Below are 25,351 nucleotides of genomic sequence, written 5' to 3'. Positions count from 1 at the left end.
GTTCTGTAGATTTTTTTTTTTAGTGAAATTTAAGTATACTGCACTAAAATTGCCAAAATGAAAGGCTTACCTCTAACTCAAGCAGAATTTATTCACTCTTTGCTCCTAATCAATACTCAAAGGTTAAAGGCTTTTTTAACACAATGGAAGAAAATTAAAAGCAAACATAAATCTATCATTCCTGCTAAATGTTGCAATTTATAGGGGCTAATGGATTTATTCTTTTTCTTACTGCATACAATGCTTCTTTTCAGATGACAGCTACCATTTCTTAATTAAGGATTCACAAAACTGCCATGTAAATGTACGTAATTTATTCCCATCTTGTTGAAGGTTTGGGAATTTTGCCAGTGGATGAAGGATTGTATTCCATAGGAAAAAAGGGAAACGAATACTTTTGTGTCTGATATGAGAGAATAATTCCTTAAACTGGCATAGTCATAAATCTAAATTAGAGCAAACAGCACGATCAGGGTAATACCTCATCAGTCTTTGAGCTCAAGATTTCAGGGCTTGGAATGGTGATTATTTAATAAGGCAAAGAATATCCAAACCTTTACAGGCAGACATGAATGAACTTTGTCAGCCTACTTTCCTCTTTGTAAAATAGAAGCTGGTGCTGCCAGTAATCTCTGATTCTTTATGTATATCAGAAGGCAAGATTGTGGCTTTGATGACTTAAGTTTTTTTTTTTTTTTTGGTCATGTTAATGTTGGCAAGAGCAAAACCAGTGCTGAGCCAGGGAAGGAGGCAGACGTTGTACCAGATGGAAGAGCAATCATCTCAGGAGGCTTGACTTTACAGAGAAAAGAAAAAAAAGAAAAAAAAAAAAGTACCTCAGTATCTGCAGCTTCTGGCAGTATGACCTGAGCATCGTATGCCTGTCTTTTCATAAAATCCCATCACAGTTTCACCTACACTCCACACTCTAATACTTATAATTCCATGTCACAGACTATTAATTTCTATCCCCAGAATGCACGCCCCTCTTCTATATAGAAATGTGACCGAAAAAGTAGTCAGAGCAGGATCCAGACTGCTGAATTCTCATGTTCATCCCACCTTCTGCTGTATGCCTTCTGTAACAAATTGGCTTTCTGTGCTATACCCCAACTGTCTAATGTTCAGTCTAACTGAAAAAAAAAAAAAAAAAAAAAAAAAAAAAAAAAAAAAAAAAAAAAAACAGGAGTATAAAAAAAAAATGTAGGAGATAATGATGCCACAATCAGAGGCTGATACTTTACAAAAGCCTTAGTACTTGCAACGTCCGTAACCATAAAGAAAATCCTACAGTGACACTAGAATCTAAGTAGTTACTAGTCAGTCTGGAAACTTGGTCTAAATTGGGTCAGGAGTGGTGGAGAGGGGTAGACAAAATAAAACAGAAATCCACTTACATTCTTCCTACTCACTTTAATTTTAAGGAAATTTTCTTTCCCCATCTCTATTACATTCAGAGCTGTACTTCAGCAATAAAGTTGATTTTGCAGGATAAATAAAAGTGTATCTCATTTGACTGAAACATTCAATCAACTCCAAGGATAAAGATGTACCCTTATTTCTACCTTTCAAGGTAAATACATGCATATATAGGGATAGTATTTCCAAGATTTATGAAATATTTCTTAAACAAAAGAAACCACAAATAGGAAGGGGAAAAGGAAATTTTTCTTTCAGATTTTGAAAGTTGAAGCTAGATCTTTCTCTAATCAACTTATATTCAAATTTCAAGTCAATTCTAAACAAATACTTCCTCTTAGGAAGACTGTATTTTGGAGTTTTGAAATTCAGAAAAAGGCAAAACATGAGATAAAATCATATGAAACAGTCATGACAGAATAAATAAGGTATTTCTGATCTGAAAAATGTAAAGTATAAGTTACTGCACTCTGGGAAATTCAAATGAAATATACAGCAAATATACATCAAACATATGTGTAAGAAGGTGACTATCTTAACACTGTCTGAGAAGAGCCATGCAGCAGAGCTTCTTAACTGGTGAGAAACTGCCACCAAATAAGACAGAGCTTTCCCAAGAACCTCAAGTACGCTATGAATGCCAACAGCTCATATCTGAAACTCACTGGGAGCTTACAAGGAAGTTAATTGCCTTGAACCTTTCTTAGTTTTACAGAGGAGTTTTGCTGTGCTATGGAGTCAGTTTTCCTTAAGGGTGAGTGGACAACTCTAAACAGGCAGTAGTTTAAAACACTCATACCTAAAGACTGAGGTTGTTCCTGAAGGAGTCAAGATCCTTTATGAGATCAACACGGAAGCTTCTCCTCAAGATCAGCACTTACCCAATGCAGATCTAAAGTAGAAAGCACTTCCTACAAGAAATGTGATTTTGACAAGCCGACAGTACAACTTGCCTGTATTTAAAAAAAGCAATCGAGTGCAGCAGTGCAACAGTGATTTGGAAAAGCAGGAAAATTCTACAAAATGTAATAAACCTACTGCTCATGGAAATGAAAAAAGCATCACTTTGGCAAATGCTGTCACCCAAACAAAAACAACGTAATGGAATATAATAAAACACACAAATCTTAGTAGTCCTTGTAGTTCAAGAGAATGGTTTTTTTATTCCATATTCACTGAACCTAGTACAATCTTTCTTCTCTCAGTCAAAGAGAGTGAATAAAACAATGAGAACAATGAGTCTGAGCACAAACATATGTTGATATCCAGCTTTTCCTTAATGGCTGACAATTTTGGTCTCACTTTGACATGTTTTTAAATCCCTCTTTTATTAGTGGCCCGAACCTCTGCATTTAAAAACCCATTAGGAAAAGGACAATTCAGTTGCCTGACTTAAAATGAGCAGCTGTTTCAAAAAAATTACAAATTAAAAAATGACAAAAGTAAAAATTAATTTGATTAATCTGATGTCTTAATATGAGACAAAAACAAAAAGAATCACTTAAACATAATTGGTTTCAAAAGATCAAACCCCACAACCAAATCCTCTTCAACTCTGTTTTCAGTGACTCAACAACTAAAATATTTGGGAAGATAAAAAAGAAATTTAGATACCTTACTTATCAAGCAGCTATAACTCTTTATATACTCTCTTCTAACTCTAGATGTACTAGAGTCAGTGCAGTAGGATAAATGCAGATTATTGTCATCTGAGATTTGAAAGTGATAAATTCCAGAGTTGTAAAGATGTCATGATATCTGTATGGTCTGTTTGTGCACTAAGGTTCTGGATGTTACATTACTATGTCTCAGATGTCAAAAATTCAGATATGTAGTACTGTTTGGTGAAAAGCCAGTAGAAAGATTGTTTATGTTTTCCCATTTAATTGCTTGTAAAACTGAATCAATATTAATCATACTAGCTGGCAAATAGGTAAGTGAAATCAAGGAAGCCTACTGTAGAAACAGCAATATAACATTAAATTCATACAGCTGCAAGCTTGACAGCAGTCACTGCATATCTGAAAATTCATTTTGCTTCCTCTCATATGCATATGGTTACAGCTTGCTTTTCAAATAAATCTGATCAACATTTTGCGGTATGTGAACATTTTCCCATCTGGTGGATTGTTCATAAAACTCATTTTCCCTGATTTAGTGAGGCTGGGAACACACCACCATGAATGGTTTAAAATTTGTACTTGGAACTTCTGGGCTTTTGAATCTCTCATATGTCCCATAATATGTTCCTAATTTTACAACAGATTAATTTATGTTCTAAAGCTAATGAGCCATGTGTCACAGTGTTTGGTTATTCTTTGCTGCATTACACTATTTTTATTGTAAAGAGTCATGCTTAGTGAATGTGTGTATATTTTATATCAAAAGATGAAATGGCCTGAAGTTTTCGAGCTATTTTTCCTCCTTACAGTAATGTTCAACCCTCTGAAATGATTCTGAATATCCCCAGAAGTATTTATTAGTCCATAGGCAGTACTTACTTCCATTGCAAAAGTGCTTGCAACCATGGGCGCTAATGGTGGAAAGTAGGTAATATTTTTCAAATTAAATTAAGGCATTACTGTTGACTGCACCAATTTTTACTCCAGCAGGCTTACTGTTTAATGACTCCTAAATATTGGCACAGCTCAGTAATTAAGGCAACTTGGGAATATTTTAGTAAATATCTTAATCTATCCCTAAATCTGTCCACTAGCTTATATAAATAAATAAATAACACAGAAAACCTAATTGTCTTGTAACTGAGAATATTTTCACTTTATAGGCTCCTGCCTCCTATACTTGAATCCAAACCATTTTGTTTAGCCAGTGTCTAGTCCACCTGAGTAGTCAAAACATATCCCGTGATTGCTTTTGTACAAAATCATTGTTCCCCACATTATTTTCCTTCTAGGAGTTTAGTATATTTCTAAGTTTGCTTCTGTCTTGACATTACACAGTGTTGAAAACATTGCCTGAGTTGCCATCTCTTCAATGGCAATGATTTGTTCAGATTCAAATAGATACTGAAATCCCCCATTGGATGGCCTACATGTTATTAAAGCATCAATCATGGTGGAGCCCTTGTGAAGTATAGGGAGCTGCTGAATTAAATGAAGCAAAATGAACCTCACTATCAAGACATCAGAAAACATACCAAGCTTATTTCAGGAATTTTCCTTTGCTTCAATACAATTTAAAAGCAGTTACACTTTGAATGGATTTCATAATGTTCAGCATCTTCCACCATGGAAGCTAGTTTATCAGCAAAGCAAGTTGGAGGTGAAAAGCAGGTTTTTAAGACGTAAAGGGCTTTTGAATGCAAGTCTTCTGCTCACTGGAAAACTGCTGTAATAGCTTAGCAGTAGTTGAAGAAAGTTCTGAGTGATACCACCCAATATTTTTGTTTAAACAAAGGAAATGATGGCAGCTGCATCCTCTATTTATCTGAATTTGTAACAGAAAAAAAAAAAAAAAAGTGTTTGAAATGACGTATAAACATAAAACAGATTGGGCCCACACAGAAAATGTAGCTGGGAGAGACAGATGTAACATGTAGGCAGCAGGCAGACTCCTGTATCAGATTCTGTGGTTTTAGATCAAGCACCGTGGAAGGGTACTCCATACTCCAAGAGTAAATATCTAGGAAATTAAAATGATTAAAGTATTGATGTCTATGAATCCTCAGAAGTCTGTGAGTTTAAGACCCTCATGTGTAACTTGGACACATGCATGTAAGCAACACTAGTCTTTGTATCCAAATTTTCAGAGAATTTAAAATCCTATTCTTTGATGCCATTGCATTTTATTTAATAGCAATTCAGTATTCCATTTGAGCGCCTTTTTATTTTTCAAAACTTTAAAAGGATGGTGATGGTAGGAAGTGTTTAACTGTGGAGCAGTTGAAGGACAGCTACGTTTAGATCTTAAATCTTGCTTATGAGGCAAGCTAAAGCTTTAAAGAGCAGAAATAAATAATAATAAAAAGGGGCAATAAAAGGTAATTTAATTAGGGACCTGGCAACGAAAGTATGGTTTTTATAGCATCATCCAATGATAAGTACTCTTTCACCTTTTTCTGCATGAGAGGTTGCCAGTTTTACATCCAAGAATTTCTTGGCATCACTGAGCAAAAAACCTCACACATTTAACACAGACCAAGGCTAAGGGCAGTTTAGCAGGATTAAGTATTAGCACATTGAAACCACTTGTAGTATATTTCTTCCTTTCATATAGCAAATTAACACAGATAGTTATTAAAAAAAAAACGCAGGTTTATTAAAACAGAATCAAAGCTATGCATCATATATCATTGGAAATCTTGGGGAACATGCCTTTACAATAATATATGGCTTAACCTTCAGCTCCAAATATCTACTAGACATTTCTAGCTGCCATTCATTTCAAATTAGTAAGGTATACAAATTGATTTACTCCTGTGAATTAGCACAGTCTGGATCATCACCAAAAACATATGTCTATCTTATTAAGTATCTAATCCACTTCCCTTTAGTAATGATTCTTTGCACTTAGCATTGCACTTCATCTTTTCAAAGAGATCCATAATGTATTGCTCAGTCCTTCCTCCCCAAATAGAAAAAAAAAAAAAGTACAGTTTTTACTTGGGACAATCTGTATATACAAAGTGGACAGGATAAGCAGCTAAGTTCTAGTGGTGGTAGATAGTTGTTTTTGTGAGATAATTTTTAGAAGTTCTCATAGCTTACAACCTAGAGAACCTAGAGTGGTTGTGTAGATACTGTGAGCTACCATCACCATTCAAAAAAAGGGACAGGCAGATAGCCTGTGGGAAATCAAAGCATTTCCCTCACTCCACTACTGTTTGCCTCACTTGGTCACTTAGGCGGAAACTTTTTTATCTCTTATCTCTTTATTTTGGTGAAGGGTAGCCTCATTCCTCATGGAAATGGCAATATTTAACCTAATTTCTAGGACAGCATTAGAACAGGAAGAAAGACACTTTTCTTTATTCTAATTGCAACCATTGGTTGCTTTGATAAACTCAGTTTTCTGGAGTGACCAATACCGAATTTAACAACATTAATAATTTAATATTAGTAGTTATTACTTGCTTAATTTCTTACTCAAACTTTGCTACAGAGAAATATTACCTACCTCCCACTGAAAACATCAACAAATAATTGCATGAAATAAGGTGATATAATTGTCCAGTCCAACTCTGGCTTAGCTTCCTATTCTGAGTATTTGATACAAATCTCTCGCTGCTTCTGAACCTTAGATTCTTATGGATTTCCATGATTAAAGCTTATATTTACCTACTTTCCCAGTCTCTGGACTTCTTGGCTTCTCTGTCAGATATTAAGCTTCGGTATTTTTTCTCCTGCATTGTGTCTCAAATTAGGTATTCATTACCTTCTATCTTCCATAAGACAAATTTGTGGATACAGCAAATTTACTGGCACTCAGGGGACTTTTGAGAGCTAAAACAATAACATTTAGTTAATCTAAAGAAGCTTAAGTTTCACACATCTTACTTGAATATGTGGCATACATTATGCTTTATATCTCTACAACGTAAAAACAAATAAAGCACACAGACTTGTATCTGTTTTCCCCCATGATCCACAAACTCAGCATTACCAAGGATCTTCAGCTCTTCTACTCAACATCCCTTGTGACCCCATACTCTATCACCTCTGTTTATTACAGCCTCTTGTTTGGCACTTTTCCTTCTTTCATTCATTTGAAAAAAATATACAACTTTAGCAAATCAATGGTGTTTACCTTGGTTGTACTTACTTTGGAATTGGTCAGTGGTTAAGTAGTTGCTCATCTGTTAACAACATCCGAGAAGTGAGAAAAACAATGATAAGCTTCCAAAGCTTCCAATCTGAAAAAGTTGTAATCGTAACAGTTTTAAGACAACACATGAACTTCTGGTGTATAACTCAATTTATGGGAGTCTGAATCTCAATCCAACTGTGATTTAATCACAAAGTATTAAGAACTATTCAGCTTTAAGATACAGAATCATCAGACTACAAAGCATTCAGAATTGTACAGTTTTAAGACACAGAATCAAGCTGACTATATTTTCTGATCCCCAGTTCCAGAAGATGTAAGATCATGCATTATGTCATGAACTTCTCTTGTGCTTTCCTGAGGAAACAGCAATTATCTGTATAGAAACAGAGGAATCTTGAAGCAGCTTTATTGAAAGGGATCAGAGGACATCCTTACCCCATGCTTTCTGGGTTGTGGCCCTGAAAGGGTACTTAAGAATAACACAAGAATACAGTGAGCTTATGCAATATTTCCTAGAATGCTCCCATGCTCCAACATTTTCTAGGGGGTTTCACAAGCCATCTTTGTTATTATACAGGTCTTACTGGATTTCTGTTCTGTAGCTCCTCTAGTCTTCCACTGAATCAACAGAAACTTTCAGTTCATCAGTATCTTTTGACTAGGAGCTCCACAGCACAACTTCTTGTGAAAGTTGTCAGAATGGAGCGAGATCTAATAATTCTGTTAGCACTGACTTTGTCTCCACTATGCAGAGTGCCTGCACCACACTGACTTCTGTAGGTATCCCTGAAACATACTTTCATATGAGTTTACTAATGAAGTTGAAACAATACTGTTCATACGTTCAGCCAGTAGTTCCCACTGCAAATACAGTCAATACTGGATTTGAGACTGCTGTGACTTCAGTGGTGTTAATATGTAGACTAACTGGATTAAATGCAAACTAAACAACTGAATTAAACTCACTGTTGCCTTCTGAATGTTTGCACAAGAATAGCACTCTCAGAAGCAAAATCAAGACGCAAGTGGATGGGAACAAGTTCTGGGAAATAATACAGGGTAATAATAGCAGCTAAAACTCCACTGAGCATGAACTGTCATTTATCTGTACCAACTTTAAAGAATATTATCAAAGCATGGTTAGAATTCAACTTTTATGACATATAAGTAAGTAATCAATTTTCCTACAAAATCAATCAACCATTCAATCAATACATAAGAAAAGTTAATTCTGGGTAAGCAGCAAAATTATGAACCAGTCCAAATAATTTATCTCCTGTGAGCATGAATCCATCACATTTATTCCTCTTTAACATCCAACCCACATGTGGAAACTATTGTAACTTGCTGTAAATATTGAGTTTAGCTTAAGAACTCTTTTTCTTTAAAATATCAAATTAATATTTATTTTACTTAAAGAATACTGAGACAATAATGTCTGTACCTTGTTTCATTTCTAACTTTAGCTCTTGTGTTCTGTAATTCTGTTTCAAGTAATTTGCTTACAATCTGTTTTTGTACTAGCTTTCTACAATTTTTTTCTATCTGAATATAATAGTTGTCACACAGTTAGTATAGGATTAAAAAAAAGACTATTTTCCCAAAGCACAAACTAAATGCCATGTAATCTTCTAATTACACAGCAAAAATATAAAGTACTAATAAAATAAAAATCATTTTAAAAGAAAGTTCTAATGCTGAGTAAAAGTAATTATTATTTCTTCAAGTAATTATTTCTTCAAGTAATTATTAGTATACTGTATCGGTGCAATAATTACAATATAAAGAACAAAACTATCTCAAATTTACAATAAAACAGCAGTAGATCAAGCTAAATTCCGGTTCTAGATAATTACTACCAGATAAATCTCCTTGGCGTAGTTCAGAACACGTGAGTACTTCAGTGGTTACAGCAAAAGTGTTATTGCTCTGTTTATTTGATGAGGGTGACAGCCTTGATCAATAAGGACTGCAAGGCTTATGTAAATACTTGTTAATGAAAATATCCTTCTGGAAGACTGTGTGGAACAAGTACTTCTTGTCTCCATAACATAGGAACAAAAATGTGTATCTTTGGAAAGTGCAGGGTGAAATGGAAAGATGCTATCATAAATTACTTCCGAAAAGCAGAGGAAGTGCTTCAAGGTTGTCTGCTGCCTGCAGGCTTGTTAGTTCCTTCATGGAATATGTCACAAGGGAGAAATTTTTGAAGTATTACCAGCACTCAGAAGAAAAAAAAAAGTATATGCTAATATGATTCACGAGTCTAATCTCTGTTTTGCAGACGTGACTGCCCTGTTTTCTACAGTAAGGAAAAAAGAACATACTCAAACATCTAAAGAACATAAAGCTGGTCAGTTCATAGTTCTAAAGCAATAATATCATACTAAAGCGGAACTACTACATAACTTGGGTAGATAGAATGCTTTGCCTGAAAAAAAAAAAAAAAAAAAAAAGAAAAAAAGAAGGAAAATGATGCAAGTCTGAGAATTAGTGCAGAAAGACAAACCTTTTAATGCTCACTCATGCTCCCCGAACTTGATGTTTCCAGGAAAAAGACAGAACTGCACACAGCTCTGTGTCATATGCGATACTTTAAATAAAAAAAAAAGAATATAATAAATGTGCCTTTCATAAATTTCTAGGAGTAGCCTTAACCTCTGAGGTTATGATCTTAGATTAGGCTCATCAGAAGAAGGCCTGCACTAAAGACATCATGCTTCCAAACCCAGCTTAGTTAAACAAACTGACTGTAGATTATAGAATACTATCTGGCACCCATTCTGACAAAGAAGTTTCATTTCTGAGGGACCTTTCTTCAATAAAAGTAGTGGCATTTCAGGGAACAAAACAGAGACTCAATAACCTGAACTCTTGAACTCTGACCAAATAGCCCTAGATGCATAACTCTTGGACACTCTCCCAGTGTGTGAAGTGAGGCTAGTGCACTCTTAATTAGTCTCACTGTTTGCACAAAGGGTACTCTACCTTTTGTGAAAACTGCATTCAATAGCGGAAAAATAAGAAAAAAAAAAATCACAAAATCATGTGCTACTTGCTTTTCTTTGGATTTGTTTTAGAATGAAAAATATTTAGTCTCTTTTATCAATAATTCCAAAGAAAAGATATCAAAATGTGCATATGTCACCAAGGACATGTGGTTCACTGAGGAGATCCTGCAGTCATGTTTTTTAAAACATCCTGAAGGCCAAAGATTGATCCTACCTATTTATCTGGGCCAAGGACTTCACTGTTAACAAAGAAAATAAAATGCAAAGGGTATAATAAAGACATAAATAGGTGACAAATTGCTGTGATACTTACCTGAAATGGAAAATGACATTCTTATTGATGGAAAAGGCTAACGGAGCTATGTAATATGTGTCATGTATGCAGGCAACATGATGGAAAGCCTATGCCCTCCATTAGAGTGATATTAAACTAAAGGGATATGAAGTAAGAAGAAACAAATAAAATGTTATCTTCAGGCCTTGAGTCACAACTTCATGGATTCTCCCCCTCCCCCCCAGATAGTAATTGAGCTTTTGTAGTGTCTGAAATATATTTGTAGAAATACCAAGTGTAGGCAGTTGCTTATTTTTCATCTTGAATGAATCTTTATCATGGGACAGTCTTTTCAGTTCCTCAGCAAAATGTTAGAAGAGTTACATTGTTACAACAAGCATACCCAGGATGATCACATCCCCATCAGTGGACAATGTTGGAAACTGAGACACCTGTTCTTGTGGAAGTGCCTGTCTTTTGGAAGTGTTGTACATACTTAGGCTCCTGGTTGACTGTTACCCTAGAGGTGATTCACAAAACAAACCACTTCACTGCTGTGACCACACCACGAATAAGAATTAAAAGTAAAGTTAATGCCTGTTGAAAAATGGGGCTTGACATTTCTCTACTGATAAAGAACCATTTATCTCCACTGTTTTTTTTTGTTTTTTTTTTCCCTTATTTTGTACTTTTATTAATTACATTGTATTTTCTTTAAAATACAGGAATACTCTCTGCTCAGTGCAAAGAACGTGCAAATCTTCCTTTTTCTGTCGCAGAAATCCCTTACTAGAGTGAACTTTAACCGCTTAACAAAAGAAGTATAATCTTGGTAATGTAAAATGCACTGTGTGATATCACCAGTACTCCAGTACTTACAGGATGACAGTATTTAGCCCAGTGCTTTTTTTTTTTTTTTTTTTTTTTTTTTTCATATTACCTCCTTGTTTTTGTCTACTTGATTTGCTTTATTTCTGTATTCATCAGTATCAAATAAAGGTAGAAATAGAATTTGATGGATCAAATAACCTTATAAGAAATCAGTGTGTCACTAACAGAGGATGAACGGGGGGGAAGGGAAGACGCTAAGATCTTTAGTCATTAAATAAACCTAGCTACAACAGCATGTGCCTCTCACAATGAAACACATACTACAGCGCCGAAAAATCACAGATGCACACTGCAGGTACAGATAGATCCTGACAATCAACAGCATGAGGGCACTTTTGAATCCTTGACTGCAATACTTCTACCACATTGTATATTTTCTCATTTTGATGTATAATCCCACACTTCAGGGGCAGTGAAAAGTTTATACATGAAGTCAGTTGGCAGAAAACAGAAACTGTTTTGGCCTGCACCTTTGGTGAAATACAAGGTTCCTAAAAGAGCTTGTACAGACAGGAAGATCCTGGTCAAAATCTACACCAAAGTCTGGCTGAAGAAAATTGTACTCTTAATGTAGCTGCCTTACATCTGTGCTTCAAAATTAAGCTAACAGAAAGCCTGATCATCACACCAGCAAGCTTTGAAGCATTTGGACACCCAATCACCTTCAAGAATTTCCATTAAAATGCAGAGCTTCTGTCATAGTGTCAAAAAGGAATTGTGGCTTCAGAGAATCTATTTACAGATCCCAAACGCTGAACAGAGAGGTTAAAAAAAAAAAAAAAAAAAAAAAAAAAAGGAACAGGAGATAGGAAACACTTCAGAATGGTTGTGACCTCAAATAAATAAATCCCATCCTTATGCTAACTAAAGCACTCGAAATGCAGAGAAGGAACTCTTTCTGCTGGCACAGGAAACATCCCAAATGCTCTTGGAAAATTAGACTGTTAGGTCTCTCCTTATACAAGTACATAAAATGCTATTTTTTCCTTTCAAAATATATCTGAGCTAGAATACAGTAAGACCAAGACATGAGATGCTAGAAGTCACAGCTTGCATTTCCTGGAATGTATTTAATTCCCATTTCCTGCATTTCAAGGAAGTTCCCTAACTGACAGAATAAGCTGTGCTTTTTGGGAGAAAAGATAAGAAGTCATTTAACTTTTCCTTTTGAATCTGTTCCACATTCAGTGGAATAATTAGATGCTTGGAGTGAAAAAGAGGGACAGCAAAGCTAGAATAAGAAATAATGTGACTCTTTATACTAATGGACAGACAGCTCTTTTGGGACAGATCTGTAGATCATGGACTCTGCTCTTATATAAACAGTAATTGGAGCACGTCACATTTCAGCCAGTAAAATCACCAAGACAGCAGGACATTTTATTAGAGAGGAGAAAAGAGTTTAATCTGTCGAAGTGGAACATCTGGTCACCTTAGCTTACATTTTCTGATGCTGGATTAATAACACTGCACATTTAATGTGCATGCATTTAAACTGTAATCTAATTAGTTACTGAAAGTATTCTGTTGCCTCTTAGCCTGGATGCCAAAATATTGTTTTTATTTGCAGTCTGAAGCTGGTGCTTTTACTGATACTCTATTGATGTACCAAGTGTCGCTTTGCTAAGGCCCCATCATCCTACAGTAAGCACCAGGGGAGCACTAATCTTCTGCACTAGCACTTCAATTTTCTCATCACAAAAATTGGCTGCATCTTCCTGGCTTAGGCAAACCCTGATCAGTATCATTCAGACCTTGGGGGCCTCTGAATAGGAGCAGCAACAAGCAGAAGGCACGCCAACTGTGACAGCAGATATTTTCACAACAGCTGTCTGGTTTTGTGTGCTCCTCCTGGATTCCACTTTGAAAGCTCCAGCTTAGCTGGCCTTTGGTGTCTGCCCCCACTAGGTACTGCAGAGCCAAGTAAGAGTAAAATGCTCTTTAGAATGAAGCAACAAGAACTGTCATCTTGTAACAGCTCAACAGATAGTTATCATCTTCATATGTTCTCAGAAGCACTGAAAGAGCAATCAGAGAGCAGTGATAAAAGTGTAATGATGTAGGTACATGGTAATAAACCCAAATCATTTTAGAATCATGCTCTGCATTTGCACTTAGGCTTTTACACAACGCATTTTGCTATTTTTAAGTTTCATAACACGGCTGAAAAGTGAGAAACTTTCACTAGCCACATTGTGACAATGAGAAAGCAGAAACAGCAAAATCCATCATATATGCAGTGTCATAGAGCAAGTAAATGGCAAGTGACACAAGGGAAGCAGCAGCCAAGACTTAAGTTTCAGCTTCATGCCCTAACCACTGGTTCATATGAGTGAGTGAATGGGGCATTTGTCTTAAGTATGGTTTCCACTTCAGTACTAACATACCTAGAGAAGGAAATTAAAAGTACAGGAATTCCTGTTAAATTCCTTGGTTTGTACACGTTTAGGACCACCCTAATCCATGAGTAATTAAATGTAATGGTGACACTCTAGGTAACTAGCCAATAGGTTAGATAATTATTTCGCTTGTCATCTTCTGGGCCAGGAAAATAGGACTGTAATTATCATGAATAGTTCATATTTAATGCTTCGGAGTTAAAACTGAAAACCAGGAAAAAATAACTATAATAATTCTGCTGTAATTGTTCTTTTGTTTTTGTTTTCCCCCTCCTGCCTATGCTTTACTGCTCTTTAATCTCTGACCCTATTGAATAACAGCAGAGGAAATTCTTACAGGTTTCACATGGCGCCAACTCCAAATTAATTCATTTTGGTAAGACTTAATCTTGACATTTTAACTTTGCCATTAACTTCTGTTATTTATGTTCTTTGTCAAGTATGTGACCTCAATAAATATAATAATGAACTCAGGATCACTGAATACTGAAGATCAGCTGCACAACAGAGATTCTCCTAAAACTTGCCTTCCCTGGGCTTACTCTTCTGGGAAGATTTTCCTATGGCAAGATCTTGCAGACAAAGGGCACATGCACTATTCATTACTGAATGTGCTAACTGATGCTCCTTTATGCTACCAGGAAACCACTCATCATATTGTCACTGCTTTTATCATGAACTTAGAAGTGTTCTGGCCAAAGTTCTTAGCTGGAATTGTTCCTGACACTTTTAGAAAAATAACTGCAAATAAAAACATTGAAACAGAAAGAGGCGTGACAAGCAATGGCTAGAGCTATGATTTGATGGAAAGCAGGGGACTTAGGTACTTGTAGGACTGTTCTCCTTTATACTCTCAGGCAAGTAATGTTTAATATGACTGTCATACAATGCTCACAGACATGTTTTGTTGTTGTTGTTGTTTTTCAAATGTACAAGTTTATTTTCCCACAACCACTAACCATACACAGAAAAAGTGAGCAATACTTTGAAGACAACACACAGCTCTCTATATTGTGTGTTATTTTTGACCATGAAAGAAAAAAAAAAAAAAAGACAAATATGAATTATCTTTTGATCTCCTGAGATTTAATTTAAATATTTAATGACACTTCTCTGATTAAAATGGGTACTGATAAAAACAGACTGTGAAGAAAGCAAGAGTAGAAGATACACAAGATACACATACTCTCATTTGGGTTAACATAACATACATTTTTGTGAATGTTGTGGATCTAGAAGTCTCTGTACGAAATATGAACAACATCCTCAACCATTTGTTCAAATTAAAAAAAAAAAAATCTCATAGGCATGTTATTTATTATTAACGACTTTTTTAAAATAGGAATTTCAGAACACAAATCAAAGCCCATAGGGAAAATAAATATAAATCTGCACTAAGATTCATGCAGTATACTTTTTGACTAACTGACTAGAATTTTTCTTTTTTATTCTTTCCTGTTTGAGAGAAATCACAAGGGAAAGACTCAGTACTATACTGCCTTGGTGACCAGTCCCAAGTGATTAATTAGGACTTTGAAATCACAATATCAATAAACAGTTCACATACAGCACCTTCACTTGAACATATCAAATGCTCCACAAAGTATGCTGACTAAAAATGAGTGCATTTTAAAAAGTTTGTAAATCCTTAACTAACAAGATCCAGTTCTGCTTATAAATAGTTTTTAATTTCAGAATTCCTTCGCAATGGAAATGCTAGCGTATGTCTCCCTGGCAATAACCAGGAATGTTAGAATCAAATTATTTGATTTTCTTTATCATTAACAGAATTTTCTTATGCTGTCTCAAGTTTATTTGAGAATCTCTTTAAAGTTTAAACCAGTCCAATCTTATCAACATGTGTGAAGTGATACCACTGCAGAGAGACCAAGTAGAAAAAAGTTTCACTGCATAAACACAATTCGAGATACAAGCTTACCCTGTCCAAAATGGTGGAGTTCTTTACAGGTTGTGGGGATCCCAGATCTCAGTAAGATTGTGTCCTTTTCTGGAACCTTGAAGAACAATATTAGCCCTGTACATGAACATCTGCCTCTTGACAACTCCATTATCACCCAAGTAGTACTCAATCTATAACTTTCAAGTAGTTGTAATTGAAGCAGCCACTTTCCAAGTTCAACAGTATTTTCCTTGTATGGAAAAAGCTTTCTACACATCCTACTTTTGCCCTGAAGAATACAAAAATCCATTGCAGTAATTAAATTATTTACATATTTAGAATATAGAGTTAATAATGTGGAAAGAAAAATACATATATCCTTTCCCCCATCATGATCTTCTTTGTTATCTACCAGGATTAAAAGTTATCTGCAGTAAAAACTGTCTAGGTTTTGTTGCTTTCCTTTTCCACTAACATCAAATTTTCATGTGTCGTGACACTGAATTTCTACGACCAGGATTCACAGATACAGTTCCAACACAGTCAATGGCAGTGCTTAAGAGAGCCTTTGTGTCCATAGCATATTTATAACCAGAATCTCACAAATCATGACATCTTCACATATCCTCATGGATCAAACCATATCCTTATATCTCTTCCCTGAAATGCCAATGTTAATGACACAAATATGAGAAATGCACTGGCTATCTTAGTGAAATGAAAATATCAAGTAAAACTTAGATGATAGCCCAAACTCAGAATAGTTGCCCAGGGTTAGAAATTGGCTGCTAAAAGGAACTGACACGGCTCTCAGCTCTGAACAAATTATAACATATTTGAGAAAAGAATATCAGAATCACTGGTATAAACATTGATTTCTGTGCAGCAACTGATCTTAGAAATAAGAAAAGGCAAGGGAAAAAAAAAAATTACTGGGAGAGTTCTCTTATTGTTCTCTATTCCAAATGAGAAAGAGGAGACAGTTTCACTACTTTGGCTTCTGTGTACGTTTATTTAAAGAAACAGAACACTATTTAATTATGTATGTGAATACTTGAAACAAATAATTACTACCCAACAGGCAAACTCTGTTTAGGTCTGTTGGAATGCCAATGGGCTTTTATTAGTTCAGCCCATCATTCTGTTCTGAAATGGAAATGAAAAGTAGAAAATATGTTTTCCTTCTCTAGGGATCACTTCAGCTCCTTTTGCTCTTTATTTTAGCAGACTTCTCATTGCTGTGAGGGTCTTGAAGGCCTATTATTAAAACACCCTGCAGTCCTAAGGGAAGAAAAGCAAGCTGGTGCTGCAGATGGGAGCAGTGTGAATAGAATGAACTATAAGCACGAAAGAACTCCAACAAATGCAGTAAAAGCTATGCATTATTCTATTTCCCTTCCAAAGTTCAGTTGAAGTTTCTTGCTTTACTTGTCATTATTCATGAATACCAGCTAACTCATAGTACTATCCCAATATAGAGAACAACAGTAAAGTAAGTTGTTGGCTCTTATTAAATGTGCTTTTGCATAATGCAAGTTAAATCCAATGAGAACAAACCCAAACATGGCAGACATGAATACACAAAGGAAACAACAGCAAAAATATAAAAAACAAAAATAATTTAAAAAAATGCCTACCTCTGACAGACCTCAGATAAACAGAGATCTCCCATAAGACACCCTTGCCTTTACTGCCAACCCTTAAATGAGGTCTGGGAAGGGGTGAATCCTGGTTCCACCCCTTCTGGTCACTAAGGCACAGTGCTTGCACCTGAGCTCCGCTGGGTTGGCCCTGCTTTCCCACCAGGTGCTCAATCACTGGTTCAAGCTGTGACTTAGCATTTCTGCCGCACTCATTTTATTATTTTTATTTCATGTAAAGATCTTGCCTAATAGTTTTAGTCAAATTGGACTCTGTCTCTGAAACACATTCACAACCATCATCTGAAGTGTGTTGGGCCCTGGTAATGGAGATGCAAACATTTTGTAGGAGTTTCTAGAGCAATGATACATCAGCATACACATGTATAAAGCTAAGCATAGCATTTTTGAGGTACTGTATAATGCATCAGCAGAGCGGTACTGCTCCTAAAGCTGTTCTTATGAAAAATTTTCTGCCTCCCTCCATAAAACATATTGGCACCTGTTCACACAAACATACTGGTAAACTGAATACCTGTAAAACATTGAAACAATGGATACCAGGAAAGAAAGGAGAGAACATTATAAGGGACTTTGGGCCAAATAAAGTGTGTACTTATGCACTTCTATAGAACACAAAATCTTTTTTTTTTTCTCTTATTTGTTTTTAGTGTCTCCATTGATCCCACTTTTGAGAGTGTTCCATTTGATAGGTACAGTAAATAAAGCTTTGCAGCTCTACTTCCCTTTAAAATATTTTTAGTATGAACAACTATCAGAGCTATGTGACTGCATCTAAAGTATTTTTTGTCTTACCAGAATAAACAGTTTGTCAGGGTCTCTTTCTAATTTTGGTTTCTGAGAGAAAAGCAGACATGGCTAAAGTGATACCACATTGGTTATACAGTCACTTAGCCACAGCTCCACTCCAGCTGAGGCTAAATATACCACAGCACTAGGTACAATGCTTCCTATCCTACCAATTGCACGTACGTATACATTTAATTCATAATTTCCTGATATGGAACTAAAAGATCTGATGCACACTTACAAACTGTTGCATACTGTCCTGAACCACAAAGATCTAAATTTTTACATAACAGTTTTTGGTTTTGATTTAATTGAAGTACATTCATAGCTGCAAAATGCTGCAATCAGCATCTTGCTCAGCTCCATCCCATAGGTAGTGTCCAGGTCTGGGGCCTTTGGTGGAGGAAAGTTATTTCCTGGCTGACTGACAAGCACTTGACGCAAAATTGTTTTGTAAGAATCATAAATGCAGTAATGTTGCCCAAGAATCATATAAATAATGCTCACAGTAACACACCTGTCATTCTGTGGCACTAAATGCATCAGAATGAGTTTCATTAACATTCCCAGATCTAGATGGGAATGGATAAAATACTCTGAAGTCGATATAATTGACGAAATATTCTTGAAAGTTTATATTTTATCATACTTTCACAGTATAGATGTGTAAGAATCAGTAGTTTACCATTAATTTGCAGCAGAACCAGATTCACTCTTTCTTTAATCTTATTCTGACATATATTAAGGGACAATCTGAATGACAAGCTGACATTATATTCTAAAAACATTGTGGGTTTTTTTTTTTTTTGTTTTTGTTTTTTTGTTTTTTTTTTGTTTTTTTTTAAACAAAGGAAGACATTAGAATCTTATAGAATATAGAATCATAGAATAGCTTGGGTTGGAAGGGACCTTCAAGATAATCTAGTTCTCAGCCTGCCATTTTGTCACAAGTATCATTGATAGTTTCAATATCAGCAATTCTTCTCAGTGAGAACACTGTATATGAACTATATATGAACTAGTATATCAACACATACTTATCAAACAGTGTTAAAATTTCCTTGAACTGTTTAACTGGGTTTAATATTACTAAAAGATGTAAGAAACAAGAATTTTCAGTCAAAAGGGAATTCCACCATCTCAAAAGCTGTTTCCCTTATGATCTCAAAGCAGAATTTGAAATTTTATACAATTGCCTTGATGTTATATCAAGATGTATAAATCAATGATTTGGAGAAACTGCAATTCCATTCAATTTTGTTTATGCTAGAAGACTATAGAATTTAAAAAAGAATAAAAAGCAGTAATGCAAAATAAAAGTATTTTAATTAAAATTGAATATTTCAGCAATATCAAAACAAGAGAGAATTTATTTTGGCATTCAAATTGAAATTTTTATAATAATTGATATTTTTATGTGAAATATTTTGATGCAGGAAAAAAGCAGCTTCATCATTTTGAAGCTCAAAATCATAAATCACACATTACAATTGATATGTGAGCAACATCCCAATTCAGAATATACAGTCGGTGTTTAACATGAAATACAAAGTGAGGAGAGTGTGAAGGAGACTTACTAGGGGGCTGTGTATTACAATTAGGCACCCACAATTTTCAATTTTTTTCACCAATGATATTTTAAAAAGCCTTTTTCATACAATTTTATGTTATCTTTGCACCTTTCTTTCTGAATATAGGTAAGATAATGATGAATGTTCCAGGGAGAGGGTAATTGCTTTGCTAAGTAGATTCGGTGACATCACAGGAAATATGTGCATGAGAAGTCAAAAGGATGAACATAATCTGTAGATCAGACGTTTTGAAAAAAAGTCAGAAAGAAAAGCAAGGGACACATGAACCAACAGATTAAAAAACAAAGATAAGAAATTCGCTGTCATGTTGTACAACTGATGATCAAACAAAGTGAACAAAATGATAATATTATCAAAGGTCCCTACATCTCCATTTATTAGAAAATGTATTAAACTATTTTACACAGCTCTGATTATCCTGCAGTATTTCTGGGCTTCATTTCAAATGAATTCAATGCTACAGTTCTGTGTTTTTTTGTTTTTTTTTTTTTTTTAATATGTAATGCGAACAGTGGGGGCTGTTTAGTGTGCCCTTATGCCAGTAAAGAAGCCTTTCATTATTCTGCATTTCTCCTGCCTAGCACAATAATACAGTTTAATCTTTAGGAGCTTTTTTTTTTTTTTTTTTTTTTTTTCCTCCTTTGGCTAATGAGGGGAATAAAGTCTTTAGTCTCTTTAATACTCAGCTACTACTTAGTACTCAGCTACTACTTAAATTCTGCTACTGTGCTTCAGAAATGCTGTTGTCTCTTTGCCTCGCTGTCTGAATCAGGTTAGGTGTGTGAAACTTTGAAGAACTGCACAGAGATCCTTGTAGGGAAATACAGTTCTTTGTGCTAAAACATTTGAAATGAATACTTAAAATGTTTCAGGCTGTTAGTCTTCTTTATCAAAGCTGTAAGTATCAATTAGAATGGATTCTTGTCTATTATTTGAATCCCTTTCATTCGCAGTAGTGCTGTATTTATAAGTTAGTGGCTCTGCATTATAACCACTATCTAATAATAATGGCAGTCCCTAAGACAGATCGGAGAAAGAAAAAAACAGTATTTTCCAATTTTTCATTATTTGTTTACCCACTTTTGATTAGGAAAAGGAGGAAAGTAACCTGCACATTTTTTCCCCATTTTTTCCTTTTTTTTTTTTTTTTTTCATTTCAGTGCTTTACTGTGACAGCTGTTGGTGTGACATAAACATTGGAATGTGTATCTATACTTTGTTTCTTTCAGTTTTGCTATAACTAAATTTCATTGACACTTTAGGAAATGCGAACATTTTCCTTCCATCTGCTAGATGGCTTTTAAAACCCATTTAGTTTGATTTAGCAAATCTGGAAACAGCTGGCAAAAATGTATTTTTATTAAGTTCAGATTCATATTTGCAAGAAATGTGACTTTCATAGTCTTTCTTAAGGTCTGTAATTGGTTTCTATTTCTCAATTGTACAATTTCTTTCTAAATGCTAATCAACCAGGTGGTCTGATGTTTAGTTATCATTTTGCACATTAACCAGTTTAACGCGTCTCCGTTTAAATGTCTATAGCTGATGATTCAAATGATGTGCTCAAAAACTGTAGGAATGGTTACTTAGTTTTCAGCCATTACCTCCTTTTTCTTTTTAATTCTGAAGTTGATCGTGCTGATTAAGTAAGCTAAAAAAGAACATGAAATATAGGTTACATGCACTGGACGCTTGTATGCATAAACCTCAACATTTTGAAGGCTCTGATCTACAATCAGAGAAAAGATGCTTTATGCCCTAACTCTTTCTATTTGGTTTTGGATGTGAGAGCCTATGCCTCCTACTCTCATTCCACCTTCGCTGGCTCCATTTTCCCAGTGGGAGATATTCTGCAGCTAGCAAAAAACAGTGGATCTTTTTCATAGTGACAAGTCTGGGATTCTGATCTTTCAGAGCTGCAGAAAAACATGTCCATGCGTGTGAATCCATTGACACAGAAAAGCAATGCTTTGAGCCACATTCTTTGATCTGCTACATCTGCTTAGAGCTGCACCCTGCCAGCAGACTTTAACTCTCCAAGCTGGGCTAACCTGGCCAGGGCAAAATGTGATATTATGGAATATTTCTGATAGAATAAAGCTTAAAAAAAAAAAACTCAAAGAGCTTTTTATATCATTTTCCCCAACACGCTGGATACAGCTGTAGTAAAAGAGCATCACAGAAACAATTTGTGTGAAACCATACCTGACAGGAAGCTTCAGGTCTGTGAAGACATTTCAAGCTGTTATTTTGAGGACGGGCAATGAGGAACAGATGTCCACAGAATGCTGCCAGGATCTGAGATACCAATAAGGATTGAGTCATCATTACTAAACAAATTTCATCTGTGCTTTAGATCATTCATATTTTTAAATACAAAATATTTAAATGTGAAATATGAAATATTTTTAAATATGGGTTCTATGTTTTATTTTTATTTTTTTCCATAGCATTACTCATAACATACATTTTTGTTACCTCATTCACCATCACAATTTGTGATCAGAATTTCAAGAGATAATTTATTTCGAAGAAAAAAATAATGCTATAAGTATTGTCATTTGAAATATTGTCCATAAATCAGAAATTTGTGATAATATCATGGCAGTGCTATATTCATCATCTTCATGCTCAGTCTATTCCCATAGATTCTGTTATTAGCTCCAGCAGATGCCATTGGCATGAGCAGAGTCAAACACTTCCAATACTTTTGGGAATCCAGACAGTATAGATAAATCTTCACTGACTTTCTATTGATGAGGTTAGTTTCTTTCAAATGAAGTAAATATCTGTGTTCCAAAATTGCCTGTGAAAAATGCCACTAGACACTTGGGTGCAGAAGGCTGACAAATTTGAATGATGTCTCTCAATAAAAGATCAAAAAACTGAGCAATATCAGGCTTGTCTGACATTTTGTAGTACTTCTCAATAGCATAGCAATAAACAAATGCAACCATAGGCATTGGAAAGTTCCATGTAGACTTAGACTCTAAAAACTCCCTTTCCCTCACTGCACTTGCTCCCTCAGGTTTGAATAGAGTTTTTAGATAATAAAAGTAAATACTGTTGAGAGAGTATTTGGGGTTTGCATAACCTACATTGCAGTGTTTTACCACTTATGTATTCAATTATGCAAATATGTTTTACATGCTGCATGTATCCCAGACAAACAAAGGCCTTAAGTCATTAAACAATAAGATTCAGAAATTCAACGCAAATTGCTAAACATTCACGGACACGTCTGCCAAGTCATATCTTTATCTTTTTGTGTAAGTAGTTCCGATATTCTGAGATGTAGTAATTAAAATTTCATACATGCAAAGCTGTATGATATGCATTTTTAATAGGGTAAGTTATAAATACTATGGCTTTTATTGATACAATGTACAAGAAACACTTTTGTTTTGAAAAGCTTCATGTAATAATTTGGCCATATTTACCCAAATCATTTAGTTGTTGATGTGGAAAAATGCTATCTGTGTTTCATCATTTCGCTGTCAATGCAATGTATAGCTTACACTTATGGACTACAAAAGAAGCCACAGTGACAAGGAATTTAAAATTGTCTCAGCTAAAACTAGTTTTAAATCCTAGTTTTATATCTTTATATTTCGGTACATGTAATCTAGACAACATGGGCTATCTCTGCTAGTAGCACTGAATCATAGGAATAGGATGAGTATGTGAGGAGGTGTGCTTTCAGAACACTTTAGAAGTAGCACCTGATAACACAGTCAATACATGCTGTCAACTCTTAGGTTTACGCTAACTTTATGTACATGCCAAATCCCAGCCATGGACAGCATAGGAAACAAACATTAACTTACTTTGTAAATCAGAAAATCTTTCCTGTTCAGGCTTCTGAATGCAGGCACCAACAAGAGCAGAAAGAGGGCAATAACCAGAGGCAGCCACACACCTCATGGCGTCCACTTCAATCTCTCTTCTCCTCCATAGGCTGCTCTCACCACCTGGAAGAGCAGCAAGAGAAGATGTGACCACTCAGCCTACACTCAAGTCAGAGCAGTCCCAAGCATCTTCACTCAGTTGCTCAGAAACTGTGTGCACCCGTTCTTCATGTGTTTGAGACTCAAGAAGCTTGATAATATAATTATATAATTATATAATAATCAGAAACTTGATTTTGTGTTGCTGCACACACCTTAGCCAAAATCTTTTGCCATTTTGCATTCTTTTATTAAGATCCCTGATTTGTTCCAAGTTCTTCTCCTTGACTGCCCCATTGCATTATTCAGGTGAAAGCTGGACCTAAAGATGGGTCAAGACAATATGGAATGGCAGACACAGGGAAAATCATACCGTTTGTGGCTGGTATGATAACACAAGTATCTTGTATAAGATACTGAAGCTTACTTTTAGGCTTCTCTCCAGACACATAACATATCTCTTAGATGTGCCGAATAGCAGATTACCAGAAAGCAAAGAACAAGGCTGATGTGGTGCTGTAACATTTGCCAAAATTCACAGCTCAAAGACAAACTTATTTGGGAAGGAACTCATTGCTGGCATTGTCATTCTTTGCTATTGTTACAAGGCAATTAATATACAAAAATAAGGCAGGAAGGAAGGGAGGAAGGAAAGAAGGTAAAAGAAACACCATTAACATTAAGAAGTTATTGATAGAGCTGTACTCTTTTGCGAGGTTAACATCTATCTCAGGACAGAAGAGAAAGTTGCGGTAGTGTTGCTAAACTCAGTCACTATTTTAGTGGTGGATTTGGTGTAAGAACATTTCTGTGTGTTTCTCTCGGTTTGTTGCAAACAGCTTGTATGTTTATGAACGTCCCCAGGCAAGTAGTACGCTGCCTTTGATAGGAAAAATGGTGAGCACCTTTAAAATACCATTGTCTGTTTTGCACACACACAAAAAAAACCACAAATAAATAGATATTGTATAGCATAAAATAAATTCCAGTTCCTCCATTTCAGTCTGACACACTAATTATGCAATATAGTAGTAAGAGAGAAAGCTTAGTGAAGCACACATCCATAATGACCTTCCTGATATGCTCTAATCTCCTAATGGAACAATACAGTGCACTTGGCAGGTGTTTAGGGATCCAATCTGTCAGGATCAGGAAGAACAGATGATGCTTCCTGACAGCATATTTATGAAAGCATGCCATGTCAAATTTAGATTTTTTTTGAATGCCCTCTATTTTGAGTCCCTGACTTGAGACACCACTAAGGTGACCCAGCAAACATGGTGACCAAAGATATTCACTTAGGTGGGAGACTCCAGCCATCCCTGATAAGCACAACCAAAACCTCCTTGATTAAGTGTCCTTGGCAGGACAAAAAAGACATAACAATGAACTGACCTTCCAGGAAATCAGTAGTCAGCAACAACTGTTTTCAGAATGGTTTGTCTTATGCACGTTGTTATGTACACCAGAAAGTTATGAAGAGTCATAAAACGGCCTGGGTTGAAAAGGACCACAATGATAATCTAGTTGCAACCCCCCTGCTATGTGCAGGATTGCCAACAATCAGACCGGGCTGCCCAGAGCCACATCCAGCCTGGCCTTGAATGCTTCCAGGGATGGGGCATCCACAACCTCCTTGGGCAACCTGTTCCAGTGCCTCACCACCCTCTGTGTGAAAAAC

At 35.6% G+C, this 25,351-nt stretch overlaps 1 long non-coding RNA gene across 1 annotated transcript in view; it reads right to left on the bottom strand.

Moving 5' to 3' along the window:
* LOC122154975 overlaps positions 1–23,687 on the bottom strand; it is a 33,737-nt gene extending 10,050 nt beyond the window's left edge. The window contains exons 1-3 of the long non-coding RNA XR_006167067.1: positions 23,551–23,687; positions 21,929–22,021; positions 7,201–7,291 (exon numbers count right to left, since the gene is read on the bottom strand). This is a non-coding gene — a long non-coding RNA (uncharacterized LOC122154975). The remainder of the gene's footprint in view (positions 1–7,200; positions 7,292–21,928; positions 22,022–23,550) is intronic.
* Between the last annotated feature and the right edge of the window lie 1,664 nt (positions 23,688–25,351).

The sequence above is a fragment of the Centrocercus urophasianus genome, unplaced genomic scaffold (genome assembly GCF_019232065.1).
Source record: "Centrocercus urophasianus isolate 14NV4802_14NV808 unplaced genomic scaffold, USGS_Curo_1.0 seq_11, whole genome shotgun sequence".
NCBI classification, from domain to species: Eukaryota; Metazoa; Chordata; class Aves; order Galliformes; family Phasianidae; genus Centrocercus; species Centrocercus urophasianus.
The sequence above is the reverse complement of the archived record's forward strand: the minus strand, read 5'-3'. Positions and strand labels throughout refer to the sequence as shown.